At 35.0% G+C, this 26,326-nt stretch overlaps 1 protein-coding gene and 1 pseudogene across 2 annotated transcripts in view; both read right to left on the bottom strand.

Moving 5' to 3' along the window:
* XIRP2 (xin actin binding repeat containing 2) overlaps positions 1-26,326 on the bottom strand; it is a 269,362-nt gene that overhangs the window by 131,100 nt on the left and 111,936 nt on the right. The gene's annotated exons all lie outside the window — the stretch shown is intronic.
* Positions 22,610-23,976, bottom strand: LOC109445255 (elongation factor 1-alpha 1 pseudogene; annotated as a pseudogene).

Below are 26,326 nucleotides of genomic sequence, written 5' to 3'. Positions count from 1 at the left end.
CAAAGGGAGTACTTTGAAGGTGACTGTAGTGATATTCAGCAATGAGGTATGTAACATTTTTTTCTAGGATGAGTAATTGTCAGACCTCGTATATGGTTGTTAACATTACTATCACATCTGATTTTGCAATTTTTTCTCCTATTCGACAACATAGTATAATGAGAAAAATCATGGTTTGGGGGATCAGATAAGGCTGTGTTCATATCGCAATTCAATTATTCACTGTTAGAGTCATTTCTGCATATGTATACATGCAAATTACATATATATTCTATGATATATATGCAAATTACTTTTCTATGATATATATATGTATACAGATACAGAATTTAAACTATGACTGAATATATGTGTATATATATTAAGTATATATATATATATATATATGTATTTATATATTTTAAAATTGCTGCTATGTTCTTTTTATACTCCAGTTAAAGTTCAACCTTTTTCGGTAGTGAGCCTTTTCTTTCTAGATCAGTGCCTGGCTTGTAAACTGCTTCCATCTCTCTCCACGGCTCACAATCATCATCACTTCCTACCTCTAGGTATCTCTCTTAAAGCCAATCCCTGGATAAACCATGGTAGATCCATGGCATTGGCATGTTTAAGTATGTAATCTGTTCAGATATAGTTAAGAGAGTCACTAAAGATAATTGACAAGAAGTATTATACTGTTCAAGAAATGTTGCCTATTTAGAAATAATTTTTAGATTCAACATAGATACTAAATTCAGAATGTAATCCAGGGACAGATCCTAGCAAACTGCAATGTCACATAAAAAAATACATCTTTCCTCTAAAAAGTGTATTGTTCAGTGGGATGTTTTTTATAAACGATTTTGTCTTCAGTATTAATATTGTGCCATTCTGTGTGATTAAGATAAGAATGTGCTTTAGATATAAAAGTGTGATTGATAAAGTCTTTCTTCTTCAAGCGTGGAAGTACCACTTGCAGATGGAGAGATTGAGAAACTTTGCTATTGGTCTGAAGTCCATATTAAAAAGTAAATATATCAAAGTATTATGGGGCATGAACTATGTAGCACTCAAAGTCAAAGAATATACAAAGTGAGCTAATGAAGAGTGATATGCAGAATGGCCTATAACAGATAGGTACCAATCCAGAATTTACTTCCAATAAAGGTAGACTAGATAATTTGGTTCAGTCTTCCAAACCATAACAATTAGCTGAAAAGCTGAACAAAATGTTTAAAAGTTGCTTGAAGGCATCAGCAAGCTTTAAAAGTAGAGTAGATGTATAGAACCAAGATCCAGGAGAAGTAGTGGACTCTGAATGGTAAGCCTCACCTTTAGGGCTGCTTTTCTCTTAGCGTTAGCTGCTGATGCCATAAAAAGTGGCAGAGGAACTAAGAGGTTGAGCAGGGCTGTTGGCAAACTATGGAGACTAGAGTGACAAGTAGAGTTTGGAGTCCCCTAAGGAGAGATGATCTAGTAAGCATTCCAGGCTTTGAGACTAAACCCTGAGGTATTACAAACTGAAAAATGAGGATGAACTGACAATTGACTAGTACTAAAATAGAAGGAGAACCAATTTCATATTATCTCAATCTCTGATCAGGTTATGAAGATCTGGGATGTCTAGTACCCATAACAGCCTTCCAGATGTAATTATTAATTCTTTCTGAAGGAAGACAACTGCAATTATTATAGCCTACAAGTTTTCATATACATGGTCTAAATTAATTCAGGAACATGAGACTATAAATCCTCAAGACCCAAAGAGGAACAGACAATAGAAAACTTAACATCATCAGATGCAGAATTTAAATTATGACTTAATATGGAAATAAAAAGACAAGTCTAAGAATTTCAAGAAAGAAACAAATATGTTTAAAAAGAACCTAAGGGAAATTCTAGAAGAAGAAAAATTAAGAATTTAGTATAATGGTTTAAATGATATTAAACACAGTTGAAGAGGGAAGTTGTGGGTAATATGTCAGAAAAATATATACAGACTGAAATGCCGACAAGCAAGGATGCAAAACACAGACAAGAGCAGAAGAGACACAGGACAGGGGATATGTGAAAAGGCCTTCTGTAAGTATAATTGAAATCTCAGAAGGGGATGGGAGAGGGAATATGAGGGAAGCAAAGTTTAAAGAGATAATTTACTGAAAATTTCCCCAAACTGATAAAGATATCAAATCACAGGTACAAAAATTTCCGTAAATCTAAGAATCATAGATATAAGAAGAATGACACTAAGGAAACATCATGGGAAAATGACTGAAAGTCAAAGAAAAAACATTCTGGATCACATTGAAAGGAACAACAGCTAGACTGTTAGTTAACTTCTCATTAGTAACCCTGTTAGCCAACAAGCAATGGAATGACACCTAGAGTTACATTTATTTCATTTCAACATACGGAAGTTATGCCTTATCCAGCAAAATATTCTCCCAATAGGAAACCTGTCACATAAATAAAACATAGAGATCATATATCACCATCAGCCACAGATCAAACAAAATACCATAAGGTTTTCTGTGTTTTTTGTTTGTTTGTTTGTTTTAGATGGATGGCTAGTGTTCCCTGACAGAAGTTTGAAGATTCAGGAAGAAATACATGAAAATATATTTGAGGGATCTTAACTGCCTAAATTAAAAATAATAACATCTGTAGAGTTAAATATATATAGAATTCATATCACAACAAGAGCACATCAATTATGAATGTAGCAAATGGATTTAAAGTTTTTCTAAAATGTTTGCATTGTCTGAGAAGAGGTAAAACTACTAATTTACATTAGATTTTTATAAGAATGCATGTTGTAATCTGGAGAGTTACTCTCAGTGTGGTCCACAATTCTAAGGGATCCCCAAGACCCTTTCAGTGGGTCCATAAAGACAACATTATTACCATAATAATTATTTTCATGATATTATTTGTCCTTTACATGGAGTTAGCGTTCGAGTTGATTGGGCAGAAACCATGGTGACTAAAAGTGCTGGCTGCAAATCAAGGCAGTGATACTAAACTCAGCTAGTTTTCATTGTACTTTTCTTTGCTAGGGAGTCAGCATTTTTTTTTTTTTTTTCTGTAAAGGTCTGGATAGGGAATATTTTAGACTTTGCAGTCCATGCAGTCTCTGTCTCAATTACTGAATCCTGTAATTAAGTGAAAAAATATCCATAGAAAGTATATGAATAATGGGTGTGTTTATATTTCAATGAAGGGTTATTTTTTAAAAAGTAGCTGTGGATTAGGCTTAACCTGTGGGCCATAGTTTGCTGACCTCCATTCTATAAAACACATTTGTAGTAAAAACAAGTAACACACACACACACACACACACACACACACACACACACGTGCGCGCGCACACACACACACACACACACACACACACACACACACAGAGGTTTATTTAAGAATGTCCTTGCTGAAGCAGTAGAAATTATTGGTTTTATTTAAGATTCACCGTTGAATACACATCTTTTCAGTAATCTTTATGACATAATGGGAAATAAGCATAAAGCGTGTTGAAGTATGATGAATATCTTGAAGAAATGCACTTATGTGATTATATCATTTGTGAGCTGACCTAACTGCTTCTCCATGGAATACTATCGCTACCGTGTTTCCCTGAAAATAAGCCCTAGCCAGACAATCAGCTCTAATGCATCCTTTGGAGCAAAAATGAATATAAGAACCAGTATTATATTATATTATATTATATTATATTATATTATATTATATTATATTATATTATATTATATTATATATTATATAAGACCTGGTCTTATATTATAGTAAAATAAGACCAGGTCTTATATTAATTTTTGCTCCAAAAGACGCATTAGAGCTGATTGTCCAGCTAGGGTCTCATTTTCAGGGAAACACGGTATTTGAAAGAACAATTAACAGATGACTATAGTAACTTAGATTTTAAAATTTGATAGACTAGCTGATGAAACATGAAGGGAACCCTTATAAGGAGTTTTGTGGAAAAGTTGTCTTTGCTATTAAAAGAGACTCCCTAATAGTTGTTCTTCCTCCACTGGACATTGTCCTCTATGCATGTAATGTTCAAACCTGTGACAACCGTCTTGTAAGGTAGATAGTGGCTTACCTGAGGACAAAGTCAACAGCATCCTAAGTGACACATGGTTGATATGACAGTATTTTCATACAAGGGTTACTACTCCACTTTGATCAGGTCATTAGTTTATCTATTTACTTACCAAACATTTATTGAATGCTAGTTATAAGCCAGGTACAGGGGACAAGGACAGTGTTCCTCACCTACCAGAAGTTAATCTCCAATAGGGAAGATAAAGAATGAATTTGTAATTAAATGCATGAGGGGATTCAGAGTGCTATGGAAATGTGACCTAATCTGGGGTTCAGTGCATGCTTCATTGAGAGTATGTGAGGTACAAGTTAAACCTGGAGGGTGAAAAAGAATTGTCTAGGATAAAGGATACGGAAAAGTTTCCAGAAAGGAATCGATGCTGTTAAGGTATTAGAGAGCAGGGAACACATGCTAGGAAGTTTAGGGAGGCCAGTATGCCTGAAGCATAAAGAACGAGGGGTAGCAGTCATAGAGGCTGGAGAAGTGATGGGTCCTATTGCAATCTTAGCATGTTATAGACAAAGCAGAGATTTTAAACTTTATCCTAAAAGATATACAAGTGTATTGAAGTTTCAAATCTGGTCCTTGACATATTCAGATTAACATTTTTTTAAAATGATCATTCTAGCTGTAATGTGGAGAATGGATTACACTGGGAATAAACTAGAAGCCAAGACCTCAGGAAAGAGGCAGACAGCAGTGTAAGAGACAGATGAAGTGGCTTTCAGGGGGGCAGTGACAGTGGTGTGGAAACATGGAAATGTAACCTAGTTGGAGGTGCAGTGAACATGAGGCTTGAGCAGGCATGTAAAGGATGCCTGTGTGTTGACTAGAATAAAGAATACGGGGAACTTTTGACAGACTTGCATTTTTTGGGTTGGGAAAGGGAGTGAGCACATCTAAAATGCTGTAGAACAAGTCCTGGATAAACATTTTTAACTTTTTATCTAATTTCACAGTGTGTTTATACTTTTATACATCCCATTTATAATTCCTATTCTTTCCAAAGGAAAAGTTTTAAGATTTTTATTGCCAGAAATGTAATAGCACTCAATTAAATATTTTCATAGGACACATGATATGAACTTATCTTTAAGTGATCAAATTGAATTAGTTAAAATACATGGTTAATTGGTGAAATTGTATGATTACACTACTCCTAGCTATCTATGCTTTCTCACTTCAGGTACCAAATATTAGTTGAATATTTTAAGAAATTCAAAGCAAATCATACGTAACAGCCAGCTATATATTTTTGTGTGCCTGTTTCTTTTAATTCTTGAATAGCTTAATTCCAATCATAAGTTAAAGGATCTATATTTAAATAATTTCTGACCCAGTAATTAGAGATTATTTATTTTGTTCATCTTGGACAAATAACACAAGATAATACATCTCAGAAATTGAAAGCATTTTATGCAAGAATAGTCTTTGATTAATCTGATTATTTTACTAACAGATGACAATTTTTACTGAAAGTAACCACATAATAATATGTATTTCTATTCCTTTTAACTGAAAAGGCATGGAGCTTTTTGGCTTCTCTCTGAAGCTATAACAGTATGAAATGGTTTAAGTTATATGTGTTACTTCATTTAGATATTTAAGTATTTGTGCCCCTGTGAAGATTTAAAAAGTATACTAAAAAGCAAATCCTACATTATTTCTTGGTCAAATCACTTCACTTTATTTTAAAAAACAGTAATTAAATTGAATATTACATACTCAGGTCAAAAATTTATTACATAGTATTGTTCCAAGACCTTCAAAATTTTCACATTTAATACTTTGGAAATTATAAAATGTTTCCTTAATTCAATCTTAATGTCATGTTTATTAAATGTTTATATAAATTGGGGTTAAATGAAAAAAAAAAAAGATCATTGAAATGGCCACAGTTCTCTCCAGAAATGATTCTTTCATCTAGGGAAATTGAAATCATATTTTCATAGGGAAATGAAATGTAGTTCCATTGAAATAATAGAGAGAAAAAATATTGTCTCCAAAGCATAAACTAATATTCATATAGTAAACTAATTTATGAGTTAATCCATTTATTCAAATATGTATATCTCAACCCCCGAAATGAGATTGGGGTACTTCAACTTTCCTTCCTTTCATCTCCTTGCTCTCCTTTTTTTGCCCTCGGGGGTGAAGGGGATTGACTTAACTTCTGGACTGCCCTTACCATAATAAGGTCTTTTCCCTTTAGGTTTCTACCACATAATGCATGTTATCTCATTTGCCCTTTGGAACCCCCAGCTTAAATTTCTTCTCCTTCTCCTTGAGAGTCCATCACAATATCAGCTCCTATAGCAGTGTCAGCAAGTGCATTCTAAGTCAATGTAGTTTATGTGTCCTGTTTTATCTTTCTGTGATTTAGAATTCTCTGAGGTTTTCTTCTGAAATTCCTTGCTATCTGGTCAGTTCTCTGAAGCTTTCACAGAAAGATTTTTACTTTTGTTTCCCTCCATTTTTATTTCAGAGTTGGTTTAGGTAACTAATGTCATCATTACAACAATATCACCAAAGCCAAAAACAAATCCTTTTTGCCATTTTTTCCCCCATGCTACCACTTTGGTTCAAGCCACCATTTTATCTTGGTTGGATTATTGCAATACCTCCCAACTGGTCAATGTTTTTATTGCCCTTGGATACCAACAGTCTGTTTTCAAAAGGACAACCAAATAATCCTATAGAAACTTAAACCAGATTGTTACTTCTCTCTTCAAAACCTTACTCAGCTTCCCATTTGACTCTGGGTTTCAGTCAGACCCTAAAACATGGTCTACAGGTCTTTTCTGTGACATTCCAGACATGCTCTGGCCTTTGGGCCTTAGCACTTGATGTTCTGTGTGGTTGAACCACACTTTCCCCAGACATTCTTACAGCTTACTTATTCATGGCTTTCAGATATTTACTCAGATGTATTTCAGTTACTTTCCTGGGCCTCACTATTTAAAATTGCAATCCTCTTTTCATCTCTGTAGTTCCTGTGCCCTTCCATTTATTTTTCTTTCTCTATAGCATTTATGGTATGCTGTGTATATATTTATTTATTTTGTCTTCTCACCTGAAAATCAGCTATTATATGGAGAAAATTTTGACTTTTTTATTTTTTTTATTTTTTCCTGCTCCATCTTCAGTGTCTAGATTAGCACCGGGTACATTATAACTCTCAATGATATTTGTTGAATAAATGATTTAATATAGACACCAAGAAAGAGTGACAATTACTATAATAGCAGAGAAGCATACACTTCCATTGAAATGAGTGTGTTACCAGCCTTTAAATGCAATCAAATAAAACTCACCTAACTATTCCATTCACATTTCAGTCACAAAGATTTTCTTAATTGAATTATTGTTTCCCCCCCAAAATAATTTAGAAAAACAAAGCAAAGACAAATAATCACAGCAGTAGTTACCTTAAAATAGAAAAATATTTCCTTAGCTCTCCTCTTACCCGCAAAATGAATACAGATTCAATATTTATGAATACAGTGAATTTTCCATTTCAAAAATAATTTTCACAACTTGAACATATAATCAATTCACCTAGACCAGTCAACCTGAAGTCTAACAAAGGACTGTTAAAAAGCTAAAAAAGAACATTTCTAAAGCTTATAAGCTATAATTAAAGAAGACAGTGTCCTTGTTTTTCTTTAATAAAATCTTTTCCATCTTCAGTCTGCATTCACTTTTCTGCATATTAAGTAGTTGTCTATCTTTCATTTCTTGATTCATTTTGCAAGTTCATTTTTTTTCTCTTCTATGGGTTTTCTCTTCTAATATAACAATGTTTTCTGAATATTCATCATGTATTTATAATAGTTTATTAACTTCCCTAGTTATGTTATTTAACTTCAACAGTAACTGAAAAACAGCAAGTGCATTCTAAGTCAATGTAGTTTCAGCTCCAGGTGTCAGCATTAAAATAAAAGATTGAATATACTTTAAGGCAGAAAGTGCTGGATGCCATATAAATTGCTTCTAAATTTCCTTGGAAATGTTAACTTTCACTGATCACTTGAAAACCTAATAATTTTAGATCATTTACATTTATGAAAATTAGAAGTGAGCCACCATTTTCTATCATAATTAGTAAACATGTATAACCACTCTCATGATACCACCCTCTGCATATTACGGAAGTTGCACTTTAGGAATCCATTTTTCCTTTAAGAAAACTCCAGTACAGAACTGCCTGTTCTGCTGGATTGCAAAGTAAATACTCATTACACATTGTTGAAAGATAAGTCTTAACTAAAAGGGACAAGAGTATACATAAATCTCTTTTAAAACATTGGTCCTTTTTTAGACATGATAATGCTTTCAAAAATGGACAGAGAAAATAAAACCTTAGAGATACTAAGAAGCAAAATCTTTAACAATCTAATAAAATTGGCTGCTGCTAAGATATGATGACAATATATAGGTAGAGCAGCTGTGAAACTGTTAGAAACGATGAGCCTCAGTGTGAGTGAATTGTTGTTCCAGATGTGGAGGGAAAGGGCTAGATTGTAAAAAAGTAAATAACTCCTCAAATCTTTCTTTGATATTAGGTGTCCAGATGGAAAGGCTTACTAAATAGGCAATAGTCTTTTTTATACCATATTTCTAAACGCTTCTTCCTTCCTTCCCTCCTTCCTTCCCTTGTTTCTCACCTCTGTTCTACCTTTTGCTCCTTCCTTCTTTTAGAAAAAAAAAAAAAAAAAAAAAAGATATAGTACTACTAGGGACCATATAGTGTTCTAGGTGCTAATGATTAACAGGATTTAGATTGAGTAAACACACACACACATACACACACTAACATAATCAAACAAATTATAGATGTTAAAGCTGAGAGCAAACATGAAGATAACCATCCATTCCCCATGCACAGTTGATGATTTTGCACCTCTTACTGGTAGATGTCTGAGATCACTACTTTACTTAAATGGTGAAAATGTGGTGCTATAAAATAGGACCTCTGATGCCTGATCCAATTCATTGTCTCTTAAAGCTTGCTGACTTTCAGTGAGAATGAAGCTTTTAACTAAATAACCAAATAAAAATTTAAAGTGAAGAAAATATTTTAAAAATTCTAAGCCGAAACATCCAATTAAAAACTTAAACTTGCTTTGACATTCAAAGATGAAATTTAAATCTAAGATGTGTATTATTTATGCATTTGTGTTTTTTCCTGCTTACCATAAAGGACATTATTTAGTTTCACAAATGGGAAATGGAAAACTGGCCCCTCTAAGTAGGGCCAAATGGTCATCAAATAATTACATATTTATGAGAATAGGGACCTTTGATACAGCCAAGGAAACTCTTTTCTAAATTTAATTTATCTACCTGTTCTTTACTTTAGCCTCTAGTATCACCAGTAGGTTTATACAGGTGGACATTTGCTACAAAAATGATTGAATCAAAATGAGGCACTAAATAATGAATGTGATGACACTGAAATCTGGTTGCCAGGACTTGTAAGCTCAAGACACTCCTGATCTGCCTGATGAATTCTGTCTTTACCATAAAATCCGTTTCAAGTGCCATCTCCTCTGTGAAGTATGCCAATTTATTTTCAATATTAGTTACACTATCCTCCATCATTTCTCAATATTTTGTCTACAACTCTATTTTAACTCTTTCTTGTATGTTTAATTATAGTTTCTGAGAATAATGCCTCACACATACTTAGGACCAAAGTCTCCCACCAAATGCACAGTTGGTAGTGGCTGGATGTGATCTAGGCCCTTGATTCTCCACCCCTGTGCCTGTTTCCACTGAGAATGGCTGATGAGTCTTCATTTTCTCACAGGAGATGCCACACTTATCAGACACTGTCACCAGCAATGAGCCACATTCCCAGGACCCGCCCTAGATGAAGGCCTGCTGGCTTCCATGGGAAATGGGGTTAATGACACTCTCCCACATGTCTTATTTCTCCTCTTTTTGTTGTGCTGCTTCACACAATTTAATAGCTATTTTAATTTTTTCTTACAGATAACAATAGGTGGGGAAATGGGCCAGGAGCTAAATCTGGGTGACTGACTCCACCCTATTTTCAGAATACCCTTTCCCTTCAGAAAATGAGGGCTTTAACATGAGACCAAGCTCTCTTATAAGTTTGTTCCCATAAGAAATTTTAGTCCCTAAATAAAATAGACTTCTGACAACAATCCTCTTTAGCTCCCCAGGCATGTTTGTTCAGATATGCTGGAACCGCAGCAGCATGTATTATACCTTAGGCTTCTCCTGAAATTCTTATATTTGTGACTTACATTGCTTCCCAATAATGAACATTTTTTGGTGGAGATAGTTCACAGAAAACAGTCACATCAGTTTATAGTCAAAATTAAGTATATTATGTTAACCTGATCGAGGTCAAACTTTAAATCTCATATGTTCACGATCTATTATTTTAATTTGATTCCTTCTCTAATAATTCACTATTGATGACTTTCCACATCTTGGTAGAAAGCTAATAACTCATAAAGTTAAGTGAACACAATTTGGAATTCAGACAAAAGTTGGTAAAACCCTCATCTTGGCACTTGCTAGATGTTGGATCTTGGCCAAACTACTTAACTTTTTCAGTTACAAAAGGAGGATGATAAAGGTAAGCCCCTCATGATGTTGCTATGAATTTTGAATGAGCTATAATCTGGACATATATACTTAATACAGTGATGCCAAAATAAGAAGCTTCCAAAAAAACAATTGTTATTGCTATTGCATACTGTCGTTTCTTTATTTTTTCCTTCTGAATCAATTTACTAAAAGAATAACAAAATAAACTTGCTCTTTAAAAGAAAATGCCAAAATCATTGTCGGGATAAAACAACTTTCTGTGACCCTAGTTTGTTCCATCTTAAATCTTTTAACAGTCATAATGGCAGACTTTCGACCAGCAGACATATTGCCTGTCCCTATAATAAAAACTCATAAAAAGAAAGAATAGATAAAAATGGCGATAAGAAAGCCTATTTTTCAGGAGCCTATGTTAAGAGATAAAAAATAAAGCCTATTTTTATTGTTGGGCTCCTACGGACATTTTAAAGAACAATATATTTGTATTTAAATTCCAAACTATGTTTTGTCATTAAATTCAGAATATGTCAAATATAAAGATTTCACTTTCACTAGCCTGTTCAGTTACTTAAATTCATTTACATATTGGATTTTCTGTTTATTTGGTTCTGTGTGACTAACCTGAAAGTCAGTGAGCTCAAAATTTGGTGTTCTCAGTAAAATAAACCTAGCTAATAAAAGACTTATCTAGAACTGAACTTTTCTAGAGTAGGAGGTCATAGAAACAAAGGGCAAAGTATCAAATCACTAAATAAAGGCTACTCAACTAAGGTCAACAAATATTGATTGGGTTCCTGCTATATGTAAAACTCTGAGCTATGAGACATCGGGTAATCCAAACATAAGCAAGATCCAACCCTAACTTCAAGGAGCATACAACTATGAAGATGAGGTAAGTAGATTTGACTTCTACAAGCAGAGATCCAGAAAGGTTAGATTAAGGAATTCCAGTCAGGAATGTTGAGAAAATATTTGGAGCATTCAGCAAGTTAGGACTGAATCATTACGTACACGCAGGCATGTAGTTATGATTGAATTATAGGTTGAGGTCACACTGTGTAAGACTAAATTATTGTTTTTCTGCTTAAATAGAAAACCATCTTAAAGAGTTCTGCATCCAGTAAGCTGGATAGCTCATGGCAGGGCAGCACTCCTTCCTAGAAAAATTAGGAAAGCCAAATAAAATTCAGAAATCATCTGTCTGAAGGAGACAGAAAATTGCAGAAGCAATGAGAAATAGAAAGGCTAAGATAACAGAGAGGAAATTAACCTAGAGAAGTGAGCTGGCCATTGCCAGCTTATTTTAGGAGTATATGCCAATTCTGAGAATGGGTAGGAAATGGAGAATGCAGAAATCTCTGGGGAATGCTATTCTGGGGTGGACAGCAGGGGGTGGACAGCAGAGGCTTGGGAGGCATTTTTGTTTCTTTGTTTGTTTTAATCTTAATAGTTATTATTTATTTTCACAAACATTCCGTGAATACTCCTCTGAGTGGAGATCTGAGCTGAGCCCTCGCAGAGGTGGGGTGAATCATAAGGTGTCCAAGCTCACCTCTCAGGGTGAGACCAGGCCTGGAGACTGGCCAGGTCACAGCAGGCTTCATCTCCTCTGCCAAGCTCACAGCAGTGCCTCCCCCTGCCCCCCCCCCCCCCCCCCCGACACACACACACAGGACATGCCCGCTGGAGAGCTGCAGGGTGATACAAAGGAATCAGCAGATACTGGAGCCGAATATTGTCAGTGCCACAGGCAGGTCCAAGGAACCCTGTCTGAGGGATGGGGACTCCCAGAGGGCTGTGCCACCCCACCTGTCCTTTGCAGCCATTGACAAATGAGGAACAGCTACTCGGGAGAGTTTAATGGGCCAGTTTTCCCTTCGGGACATTTCCAATACTGGAGATTCATGAGGTGGGAGACTAAAAATCTGAGCAGAAAGCTGCTGGAATCAGAGTGGAAATGTTGGAGTTCTGACAAGATGATGATTAGAATGTAGGATACATTAAAGGGAGTAATCTGCAGATTATACCATGTTCTTAACTTAAAATGCTGGAGGGCCATGGTTACAGCAGAGATAGAACATCAACAGACTTCCACCCAGCTTCAAATCAGCACAGTCCCTGCTTACATTAAGATCAACCGCCCTCTATCTGCCAATTACAAGGAAGGGTAAATTCTCCATAATAGAAGGCAAGGCAATAAAAGAATACCTTACAACAGGAGTATTGAACACCAAAATATATATATATATACAGATGGTGCCAAAAAAATGCATACATGTTTTAAGAAAGGAAAAAAGAAACTGTATTATAATTACGCTAATGGTAACCACTTTGAGCACCTTTGTAATTGCAGAAGTCAAATGTGACTTGTATTCATCTTTTGTTATTGGTATGTATTGTGTATTACAATTTTAGTAGTTTTTTCCTTTCTTAAAATGTGTATACATTTATTTGATTCTCTCTCTCTCCCTCTCTCTCTCTCTATATATATATACATATATATGTATATATACATATATATATACATATGTATATATACATATGTATATATATACATATATATACATATATATGTATATATATACACGTATATACACATACATACGTATATATATGTATATATATTCAAGATTAGGTTTAAAAATACCTATTTGAGCTGTTACAGATAATTGTTAAAGGACCATGGTTGAAAAGTTGGATTATTTAATCTATGTAAGTATATAGTTAGTCATTTAAAAAAAATACATATTATTATTTGATTGACTTTGTACCAAAGCATGACAAAAGACATGTTGTTTGGTCAGTACTTATTCTGGTGCTATAGCAGGTATTCATAAGTCTCACACATATTATTTATTAATATGTGGTTTGAAAAATTGTTTACAAAATATGCTTTTCTGCCCCAGTATTAACTCTACAGGAATTTTTTTTTCAGATATATTTATCTAGGAAATTAACAAAACAAAACAAAAGCCTGACTATTCCTATTTTGTTCACCTGTACCTTTGACCTTGCCCTAAACTTTCTTGAAAAAGTTTAATCTTGAAAGCAGTCAATTACTTAATTGCCACCTCATTTCCTGTCTCCACTTTGCTCGCACAAAGAGGTCTACATTTGTACCACTGGCATCCTTTTTCCTAGTTCACAGTTAGTTTTCATCTCCTAAAGTCCAGCCTTTCAAGATTTCAAAGCACTGAACTAATTACCAATATAGTACTAATCACCATAGGGTCGCAAACTATGGCCACTGAGACAAAACTGCTGTAGACTGTTTTTATTTTTTACAGCCAACAAGCTAAAAGGTTTTTCATTTGTAAAGGGTTGTTACCAAAAAGAAAGGGAAAGAAAAAAAGAAAAATATGAGACAGAGATCATATGTGGCCTATAAAACCAAACATATTTGCTGTCGCCTTCTCTACAGCTTCTACAATTATTTGTACAGTTTGTCATTCAGTTAAAGAAACTAATTCTTGTAAAATAAAGGGCCATATAACTGAAAACCAAGAGAGAAAACAAACAATGGGAACAGATATATAAAGATGACTCATATATGGGTGTTAGCTGAGGAAGATTTTAAAATTGCTATGATTAATATGGTCAAGAAGTTAGAGAAAAACATGGAAACATAGAAGGTGATCTGGAGATTTTCACAATATAATCTAATGGAATTTCTAGAGATGGAAATCTCTACTATGAAAAATTATGATAAATAACACATTAAGGCAGGATTAATGCAGTGCAATACATGACATTAGAAAGTATGTATATTTATATCTGTCACCATATACCAAAATTAACTCAAAATGGATCAAAAACCTAAACATAAGACCTGAAACAATAAATCGATAGAAGAAGCATACATACCCCTTTTCCCCGAAAATAAGACCTAGCTGGGCAATCAGCTCTAATGCATCTTTTGGAGCAAAAATTAATATAAAACCTGGTATTATATTATATTATATTGTAATATATTATATTATACCAGGTCTTACATTATAGTAAAATAAGACCGGGTCTTATATTAATTTTTGCTCCAAAAGACGCATTAGAGCTGATGGCATGGCTAGGTCTTCTTTTCAGGGAAACACGGTACTAAACTTATGAACCTTGGCTTCACAGAGGATTTTGTGAATTTGACCTCAAAGGCAAGGGAAGTACAAGCAAAAATAAATGAATGGGACTACATCAAACTAAAAAGCTTCTGCACAGCAAAAGAAGCCATCAACAAAACAAAGAGACAACCAACCAAAAGGGAAAAGATATTTACAAACAACATCTCCAATAAAGGGCTAATATCCAAAATATATAAAGAACTCATACAATTCAACAGCAACAACAACAACAAAAACAATCCAATTAAAAAATGGGCAGAGGAACTGAATGGTCAGTTCTTCCCAGAAGACATATAAATGGCCAACAAATACATGAAAAAAAAACTGCTCAACTTCACTAGCTATTAGGGGAAGTGCAAATCAAAACCACAATAAGATACCACCTCACACCTGTTAGGATGGCTATTATCAACAAGACAAGTAATAACAAGTGTTGGAGAGGCTGTGGTAAAAAAGGAAGTCTCATACACTGGTGGTGGGAATGTAAATTGGTATAGCCACTATGGAAAACAGTATGGATGTTCCTCAAAAAATTAAGAATAGAAGTACTATACGACCCAGCAATCCATCTTTTGGGTACCTACCCAAAAAATCTTAAAATGTTTATCCATAAAGATATATGTACCACTATGTTCATTGAAGCATTATTCACGGTGGCCAAAGCATGAAAACAACCAAAGTATCCTTTGATATATGATTGGATAAAGAAGATGCGGTACATTAATAGAGTGGAATATTATTACTTGGCCATAAGAAAAGGTGAAACACTGTCTTTTGCAACAATAACGATGGATCTTGAGATTATCATGCTAAGTGAATCAAGCCAGACAGAAAAAGTCAAGAAGGATATAAAACTGAAAGCCACAAATGAACAAGACAAACAAAGAAAGAAACAAAGACTCACGGATACAGACAACAGATTAGTGATTATCAGAGGGTAAGGGGGAGAAGGGGTTTGTAAAAGGGGGTCAAATATATGGTGGTGGAAGGAGAACTGACTTTGGTGCAGAACACACAATGCAATTATAAATATCTTCATAGCTTCCAAATACCAATTATAAATATCTCCATATTTTTAAGTAAGTAGAGGAAAACTTGAGCACAAGAAAAAGAGAAATGGAAGAAAAATCAGAAATTTCAGATATAAAACATACAATATATGAAATTAAAATATATTGGAATTAACAGTTAATTAAATATTGCAGAATAAAAGAGTAGTGAACTTGAAGGCACAGCCACAGAAAACATTGAAAATAAATCATGTGCATAGACAAAATTCTCCAAGATAGACCATATGATGGATCATTAACCAAGTCTCAGTAAACACGAGAAGATTGAAATTATATAAAACATAGACTCTGAATACAATGAAATTAAACTGGAAATCAGTAAAAAAAAAAGATTTCTGGAAAAATATCCAAATATTTGGAAATTAACAACTTCTACATAAAAATAATTAACAAGAAAAATTAGACAATATTTTGAAGACTGGAAATACAAACAATATTTGAAGGATATAGCTAAAGCAGTTCTTGGAGGGAAATTTAGAGCAATTAATGCTTATAATAGAAAACAGGAAAGATCGCAAAGCAATGTTAGAAGCTTCTACCTAGAACTTGAAAAAAAAAGATGAAATTAAACTGAAAAAACAACAACAAAATGACAAAATAATAAAGATAACAGAAATCAATAACAAAAACAAACAAACAGAAAATTGGTAAAAATCAATGTCTAAAAGCTGTTTCTTTGAAAAGATCAATAAAGTTGATGAAGAGAGAAAAAGAAAAGACACCAATTATTAATATCAGAATGAAAGGGGGATATCACTCCTTTAGGCATTAAATGCACTATACAGGAATTTAATAAACACCTTTATGTCTACAAACTCAACAAGCTAGATGAAATGTACAGTTTAATGCTCAAATGTCACCTACTACCAGACTCACCCAAGAGGAAAAGATAACCTGAAAAACCTTTTTATCTATTAAAGATACAGACACAATAGTAAAACCTGTTCCACAAGGAAAACTTGAGGCCCACCTATCTTCATTAGTGAATTCCATCAAATAGTTAAGGAAGAGGTAATACTAATTTTACACAAACTTCTCCAGAAATAGAAGAGAAAGGAATACCCTAACAAGAATAATGGGTCTCATGAACTGAGAAACAAACCAATAGATAAAACTTAACAAAATTTTAGCAAATAAATTTCAGAAAAATATAAAAAGAATACTACATCATGACTGACAGATTTATCACAGCAATGCTATGTTGGTTTAACAGAGAGGTATGAGGGTATATATATAACAACCAGCTCCATGGAGTTGGGGAGGAAAGAAAAACTAATTTGTAGCATTTGTCCGTTTTCCTGGTGTAATTTCCACTATGACCAATTTCTTCCAGTTATCACTGTTTACCCAATGCAGAGTTGAAAAAAAAAAATGCACACAATCAGTATGCCACTGGTTTAACATTTAAAAATCAAGTAATTGATTATATTAACAGCCTATGAAAGAAAGAAAAAAACTATGATCATCTCAATAGATACAGAAAAATCATTTGAACACATTCAATATAAATAATCAAGAAAACTGAGTGTATTAGTTTCCTAGGGCTGCCACAACAAATTACCACAAAGTTGGATGATTTAAAACAACACATATTTATTGTTTTATTGTTCTGGAGGCTAGAAATCCAAATTAAAGTTGTTTGTAGTAGGGCTGCACGTTCTCTGTAGCCTTTAAGAGAAACTTCCTTAACTCTTCTTAGCTTTTGGTGGTGGTTAGCAATCCTTGGTATTCCTTGGTTTAGAGTTACATCACTCTGATCTCTGCCTCCTCCTATAAGGGCCTTCTCTGTGTCTGTCTCTGCCTCTCTTCTTATAAAGACATTAGTCTAATTGGATTAGGCCCCTCCCTAACACAGTATGACCTCATCTTAACTTGATTATATCTGTAAAGACCCTATTTCCAAGTAAGGTCATATCCACAGGTACCAGGGGTTACAATTCCAACATATCTTTTTAGGGAAAAATTCAATCCATAATACTGAGTAAACTTGGGCAAATCACATCTACAAAAATTCTATTACTAACATCACACTTAAAAAACCAAATACTTTCCCCCTAAGATTAGAAAAAAGGCACACTTTTCTAGTCACACCACTTTTACTCAGAATTTTACTGAAGATCCAAATTTGAGTAACAAGGCAAAACAAAAAAAATTCAGATTGGAAAAAATAATAAAATATTATTTATTCACAAACCACCTGATTGTCCATGTAGAAAATCTTAAGTAATGTACAAATTAGCTATTAAAGCTAACTTGAGTTTAGTATTGTCACAAGAAATAAGATCAGTATACAAAAGCCCATTGTTTTTCTATATACTGGCAACAAACAACTGGAACTTGACATAAAAGAAAGGTAGTTTCAATTATATAAAACATGAAATAATTGGGCATAAATTTAACAATAGATGTTCAACACTGTATGCTTAAAAACTGTAAAATATTGCTATGATAAATTAAAGAATACCTCAATAAAGAGAATGCATGAATATAGGTCAGAAGACTTAATATAGTTCAGATATAAATTCTCCTCAATGCAATACTAATCAAAATTCTGTCACGTTTCTGTAAAAATTGATAAGCTAATTCTAAGATTTATATGAAAATGGGAAGAATCTAGACAACCATGGCAAATTTGAAAAAGAAGAAAGAATACATTTTTTAAAAGGACTTACCTGATTCCAAGAATTACTATAATTCTACAGTAATTAAGATAGTGTTATATTAGCATGAAAATAAACATATAGATCAACAAAATGCAATAGATTTCATAATAGACCCACACATACAATATCAAAAATTTTTGAGACGTTCCAAGGAAATTAGTTGGGAAATTCCAACAAAAGGTGTTGGGTCAATTGGATACTTATATGCAAAATAATGAACCTCAATGTTTACTTTATACTATCTAAAAATGAATCAAAACATAAGAACTAAAAGAATAAAACTTATAGAAGGAAACTTAAAGGAAAAAATACTTTCCCTTTTTTAGGTTTAGTTGTCAGTGGAAAGGACGTATTTATAAGAAGAATTTGCTTTAGTTTAGTTGTGGAATAGAGACGCATGAAGATACTACACCCACCATACTAAACATGGGTGGTGGGGTTTCAGTGCATTTCCCTGATATGTGCAAGTTGCCTTTCTTTTTCCTTTAAACTCCACCTCATAAATGTGTCATACATATGGAATTACATACATTTCTGGTCTTTTTTTCCATAGTTATTTATTTCTGTTTTCACTTATCAAATCCTCCAAAAATTTAATGGTTAATGAAATAAGTATCTATTCACTCAAAATTCAGCAATTTGGGCAGAATTTGGTGGGATGTTGTTTTTTCAACCTCTTGTGACATCAGTTGAGACCACTCATGGGAGTACGTTTAGCTGGAAGAAGCTCAGCTAGTATGGAAATGCCCAAAGTGTCCACGAGTTTTTAAAGCTTCTCTCCATGTGTTCTCTTATCAAGTGATATTTACCGGCAGAGTTCCTTATAAGGCAGGATGTTAATAAAAGCTTCTCATGTGCATACAGCTCGTTTGGTAAGCTGCTGTAAAGTTAGTATCATGCTTGCTGATGTCTCATTGACAAAAGAAAGTTATACAGCCAAGGCCAGATTCAGCTTTGGAGGGAGGATACAAGGTGTGTATCCTGGAGATGAATTTCAATGGGGGGTCTCCAATATAAGTCTGCCACACATTTGGAACCCTAAGCAGGCAGCCACGGCTGCCTACTGCTTATTATATTTGGGTTTTGTGTATGTGGAAAGGGAGATATTTTTCTGAATATCAAACTTGATTCTGCTAATTCTATTTCTTCACTCTTAGATTCCAGTTGTTCTGGAGTAACTGTTTCCTCTACAGAGATTTTTTTTTTTTTTTTTTTTTAAGTCTCCTTTGAGCACAGTTTTCTCCATAAGTGAATCTAAATGACTCCAGTTGGTTCCATTTCTGAATCCTTTCTGTTAGAACAGGCAACATCTCCTATTCACAATACACCTATCTGTGAGTCACACCTCCAAGTACTCACATTAATGCCACAGGCTTGTCCACATGACTTGCTTTGTTCAGTGCAGTATTAGCAAAAAGACTGAAGCAGACTCATGCAAGTTTTTTTCACATTGGGAGTTATCCTCTTGAAATATTCCTCCATGGAACCCAGGAGCCATGCTATGAAGTAGTCCAGGGAATTCTGGAGAGAGGTCACACGGAGAAGCCCTGGTGGATGAGACTCCATGTACTGGGAGAAAGGAGAACTGAGGCACTCCACCAGGCTCCCCGCTGAATGCTGCCACATAAGTGACCCCTGCCAACACCATATGGATCACCAGATCTGACCAGTCAACCCCAGAATCACAAGAAATAACAAATCACTGTTTTAAGGCACTAAGTTTGGGGGTGTTTGTTATGAGGCAATAAATAGCTGAAAATACACAATGGAATGTCCTGTCCCCAGACAAACTGGACTAATCACGTTTTCTATAAATTCTTTTACATTTTGCTTCTTCTATGGTTTTCTTATGTTTTTACTTCCTTCTAGAATATGTATGTCTTTCTGCCTATTGTAATACTACACATCCTTCAAGATGTTGAGATATTAAGTATTGAGCAAAGTGATAAAGGCATCCTATATTTTTAATATGTTTTGGCTTATCTTTCTTTACTCCTTACCAAGCAGAAAATCTCCCAGGATTTATGGTTGTCTCTATTTTCATTAACCAGCTGGAACTACAATACTGTATCATTATTTTAAACCCAAGTGATCATAAACTGTCGACATGCCACGAAAACAGCTATTGTAGATGATTGAAGCTGTTTCAGGAGTTCATTTTCTTCTTCAGCTATCTGGCTCTTGCATTAGTGGAAAATGGGCCCAATGGTAATAATTACAACAATTGTTTCTTGATTACTTGCTGCACTGTGTTAAGGTCTTTAAATATGTAATCCAGGATCCCAGACCTCAGTATTCAGTGCTTATCAAAGAAGGTCATCATCTGGAATCTACCACACTACCTACTCTTCTCTTGTTCTGGCTCCACGTATTTATGCCTCTGCTCACAAATTCACTTGCTGAAATTTCATAGTGTGATTCCCCATCATGAATATTCCAGTCTACACCAAGTGTGGTCCCCTTGTGTTCCCAAAGGTTGGAATTCCTTGGTTTTGGATTAAGAGTATGGCTGAGAAAAATGGCCTCCTACCCAATTATTTTCCATGCTTGTTATCTGTATCCTGAAAAAGGTCAGCTTGTACAAAGATTCTCATAGGTAATAAAGGTAATAATAATAATAATAATAATAATAATAGATATTTATTAATCATTGACTAAACATTTTACTTTTTACCCACAGTTTCATTTAATAAGCCCAGAACCTCTATGAAATATACTATTATCAACATCAGTTCAGAAATAGGAATGCAGACTTAGAGGTTAAAATACCCAAGATTCAACAAGTTTCTGAGAAAGTACATCAATTTTTGTCACTCCTCTGATCATAGAACACGTCCAGTTGAAGGAAATTGGATGGTGTAATGTCCCATTCCATTTGCTCACCCAGGTCTCATTGCCACCAGGCACTTTCAAACCACCCCCAATTCTATCTCCTCAATTGTGTTACCAAAGCTTTTCCCTTGTAAGAGAATGAAAACATGGAAGAAAGGAAAATATGGAGGAGCGGTCTACATTAACTTGTGTATCCAGCTCAGTTAGCCCAAAACGGCCCATTACACCTACATCATCTTGCTATACTAAACAAATAAAATGTTAATATATATAATATTTATAACGGCTAATGTTGTTCCTATTTTACAGCTGAGGAAACTAACACTTGGTAATGTTAAGCAATCTGCCCAAGCTCACAAAGGTATCACGTGATTATGAGCAACAGATTAGGAGTGGAGACAGAACTCATTATCAGGCTGTCATAATAGCTCCTGGAGAAGGTCTTAGGGAAGTGTAAATATGTAAAACAACAACAAAGCAAACAAACAAACAAAACCAGAGTTTATGTAAACTGGGAATTTCCAATATTTATCTAGAAGGCAACTTCACATTTCTTGCTACTAGTTTGAAAAGAGGGTCTCTCAATAACTAGAGATACATGTTGAGATGTTCGGTCAACAGAGAAAGAGCATGCAGACATTAACAAGGAGCCACTTAATCAATTAGCAGAAATTTATCCATAGAAAAAGTAATTTCACATTTATGTTCCAACACTGATTGTATAACTTCAGGCTTCTAGCAGCAAATGAGAGGAATGTCCACTTTTATTTTCCCCCAGTGACTCAGAAGTCCATGCCCAACAAAAAACCCTGTTTGGATTCAGTTTCTTCAGTAAATGCCACCCTAGCTGTTGCTTAGTTTTCATATTAAAATACTTCTAATCCAGGTAAGGTTTGTGCTCTATCTAAGGAGAACTGGATTAATTTTTATTGTATATATTAAGGAACATCTTACCTTTTTTTTCTCATTAAATTTGGTTTTAGTGGGTCTCAAAATTCTGTGTCAGATTTTTGGTCAAGTTGTTTTCATTAAAAAGTAGTGATTTAAAAAACTAATAACTTAAAAACCACCAAACACACACAAAATAACAAATGGTCCACAAAACATTATCTTTCCCTTGGGAAGGTTTTATAATGCATTGTAATCATTAACCAGTCTTTCACTATTAAACTTAAATGGCCAATTGAGACAAACAGTTCTGAGACCCTTCTTTGCACTGATTAAAACTGGGGTGGCAGGTACTGGGGATAATATTCATTTAGCCTTCTGAGCTTTCTGGGCAGACTTGGTGACTTTGTCAGCTCCAGCTGCCTTCTTGTCCACTCCTTTGATGACACCCACAGCAACTGTCTGTCTCATGTCACGAACAGCAAAACGGCCCAGAGGAGGATAGTCAGAGAAGCTCTCAACATACATGGGCTTGCCAGGAACGATGTCAACGATGGTAGCATCACCAAATTTCAAAAACTTTGGTCCATCTTCCAGCTTGCTCTTCAAACAATAATCGATATTCTCCTTCAGCTCAGCAAATTTGCAAGCAATGTGAGCTGTGTGACAAACCAGTACAGGAGCTCATCCAGCACTGATTTGATCTGGATGGTTCAGGATAAGCACCTGAGCCATGAAGCCAGCTGCCTCCAATGGTGGGTCATTTTTCCTGTCACCAGCCACACTGCCATGACGAACATCTTTGACAGACACATTCTTGACATTGAAGCTCACACTGTCCCCAGGATGAACTCCACTCCAAGCTTCATGGTGCATATGAACAGACTTTACTTCAGTTGTAATATTGACTGGAGCAAAGATGACCACCATGCAGGGTTGGAGAACACCAGTCTCCACTCGGCCCACAGGGACAGGACCACTACGTGCCTCCAGGGGCAGACACAAAGGCTTGTCAGTTGGACGAGTTGGTGGTAGGATGCAATCCAGAGCTTCAAGCAGCATAATTCCATTGGTATCGCCATCTTAGGGGCACTTTTGCCCTTGAACCAAGGCAGGTTAACACTTGGCTCCAGCATGTTGTCACTATTCCAACCAGAAATTGGCACAAATGCTACCGTGTCAGGGTTATAGCCACTTTTCTCAATGTAGATGCTGACTTCCTTAACGATTTCCTCGAATCTCTTCTGGCTATAAGGCAGCTCAGTGGAATCCATTTTCTTAACATCAACAATGAGTTGTTTCACACCCAGTGTGTACGCCAGAAGGGCATGCTCATGAGTCTGCCCACTCTTGGAGATCTGCTTCAAATTCACCAACACCAGCAGCAACAATCAGGACAGCATAGTCAGCCTGAGATGCGCCTGGAATCATGTTTTCGATAAAGTCTCTGTGTCCTGGGGCATCAACAATAGTCATATAATACTTGCTGGTATTGAATTTCCACAGGGAGATATCAATGTTGATACTACACTCACACTCAGCTTTCAGTTTATCGAAGACCCAGGCATACTTGAAGGAGCCCTTTCCTATCTCAGCAGCCTCCTTCTCAAATTTTTCAATGGTTGTTTGTCTATCCCACCGCACTTTTAGGTCAGATGACCAGTAGTGGTAGACTTGTTGGAATCTGTGTGTCCAATGACAACGATGTTGATCATTTCCTTTCCCATTTTGGCTTAGATTTATCAGTGGTTCTCAAGACACCTGTGTTCTGGTGGCAAACCCATTACAAAAAGAAAGGAACATATTAACTTTTCAAAATGAAAGTTAGTGAGGAAGGAAATAAATTAAAATGGAATAGAAGGTATTTACTAAACCTGGTGTATTTATGAAGAAAGGCCTGTGATGCACCACAGAATTATGAAATTAGGTCTTATTTAAATCCACAAATGTTTGATATATTAATGCACTTCATATGAAATTAAATCCTAGAGCTTATAGTCCAAGGTAGCAGATAAAACTTTATTCTATTGCCCTAAAACTGCATAAAAGGAGAATAACTATCTAGTCTGAGATCAGGTTGTGATTTTTAGATTATATTAATCAACCACTTTTTTGTTTGTTTTTATTAAAAACATTCCTTCTTCGCCCAATATATTTTCTTTAATATACTAGGCTAGTATCGTAAGTCTGTTCATTTACCGGGTTTCTTAATATTAGATCAAATAGCATATTAATATATGAGGCTGTATCATCATATTTTTAGCCAAGAGGGGTGCAATGATCTGAATGTTTGTGTCCCTTCCTAAATTCCTGTGTTGAAATCCTAACCCCCAATGTGATGGTATTAGGAGGTAGGGCCCTTAGGAGGTGATTAGGTCATGAGAGTTGAGTCCTATTGAATGGGATTAGTGCCCTTATAAAAGGGACCCAGACAGCTTTTTGCCCTCTTCCTGCCACGTGAGGATACAAGGAGAAGTTGACTATTTGAAACTAGAAGAGAACTCTCATCAGAATTTGACCACGCTGGCATCCTGATCTCAGACTTCCAGTACCCAGAACTGTGTGCAATAAACATCTGTTGTTATAAGCCACCCAGAGTGTGGTACATTGATAGCAGCCCCAACTGACTTACACAAGGGGTATGTTTTATAGTCATTGATGAGAAAGGCTTATATTTCTGATAAACATAAATCATCTCATACTTATTCCTATAGCATAGAATTTATAGATTTTAATTTGATTATTTAGGAAGTGAGTCATACAATATCCTCGATGAAAACACCTTCTTGTAAGGAATTGCCTCCTTCATTAATATAAACACATAAAGCTTCAATGTTTTACCACTAGAAAGATAATCACTAGGTGGAGAGTAGTTGGACTGAGTTACTCCACATCTGTTGCTCTTGAATTGTACTTTTGCTACCCTTACTCAGTCCCCAGAAGTGTACAGTTTTTTTGTTTGTTTGTTTGTTTGTTTGTTTGTTTTTGTTTTTTGTAACTTCTATTCAAGCATGGACACAGAGATTTTCTCTTTGTTGGCATGGTTAAAAAAAAGAATGCATTTTTCAAAGTTCTTAGAAAATACTACGGTACAATACAAAAAGACATGAAAATAGAAAGTATATAAGTTTGAATGGGCTTCTGATCCTACCCTAACTAGGTTTCCTTCATGACTGCAGATGCATTAGTGAGTCCTGCTGAGCTCAGACATCAGAAAAACACTACAGCTAGCTCAGTTACAAATTCTTTTTATTTTTTTAAAGAAATTTATTGGGTGACATTGGTTAATAAAATTATATGGGTTTCAAGTGTACACTTTTATAATACATCATCCATATATTATATTGTGTGTTCACCACCAGAGTCAGTTCTCTTTCTATCCCCACATATTTGATCTCCTTTACCCTCTCTACCACCTTTTTCCTCCTTACCCTCTGGTAACCATTAAACTCTTGTCTGTGTCTATGAATTTTTTTGGTTTGTTTGTCTTGTTTGTCAATTGCTTTCAGTTTTATATCCCACATATGAGTGAAATCATATAGTACTTGATTTTTTCTGTCTGACTTATTTTGCCTGAATGATAATCTCAAGATCCATCCATGTTGTCACAAATGGCAGTATTTCATTTTTTGTTATGGCCGAGTAATATTCCACTGTGTATATGGAATCTTCTTCTTTACCCATTCATCCATCGAAGGACACTTTGGGTGTTTCCATGTCTTGGCCATCGTGAATAATGCTGCAATGAACATAGTGGTACATATACTTTTACGGACGAATGTTTCAGATTTTTTGGGTAGATACCCAGAAGAGGGATTGCTGGGTTGTATGGTAATTGTATTTTTAATTTTTTGAGGAACCTCCATATTGTTTTCCATAGTGGCTCTACAAATTCACATTCCTACCAGCAGTGTATGAAGGTTCCTTTTTTTACCACAGCTTTGCCAAAACATGTTATTACTTGTCTTGTTGATAATAGCCATTCTAACAGATGTGAGGCGGTATCTCATTGTGGTTTCGATTTGCATTTCCCTAATATCCAGTGATGTTAGTTTTTCACATATCTGTTGGTCATTT

Source organism: Rhinolophus sinicus, chromosome 17, assembly GCF_057876585.1.
Source record: "Rhinolophus sinicus isolate RSI-liver-muscle chromosome 17, RSI-T2T, whole genome shotgun sequence".
Lineage (NCBI taxonomy): Eukaryota > Metazoa > Chordata > Mammalia > Chiroptera > Rhinolophidae > Rhinolophus > Rhinolophus sinicus.
The sequence above is the reverse complement of the archived record's forward strand: the minus strand, read 5'-3'. Positions and strand labels throughout refer to the sequence as shown.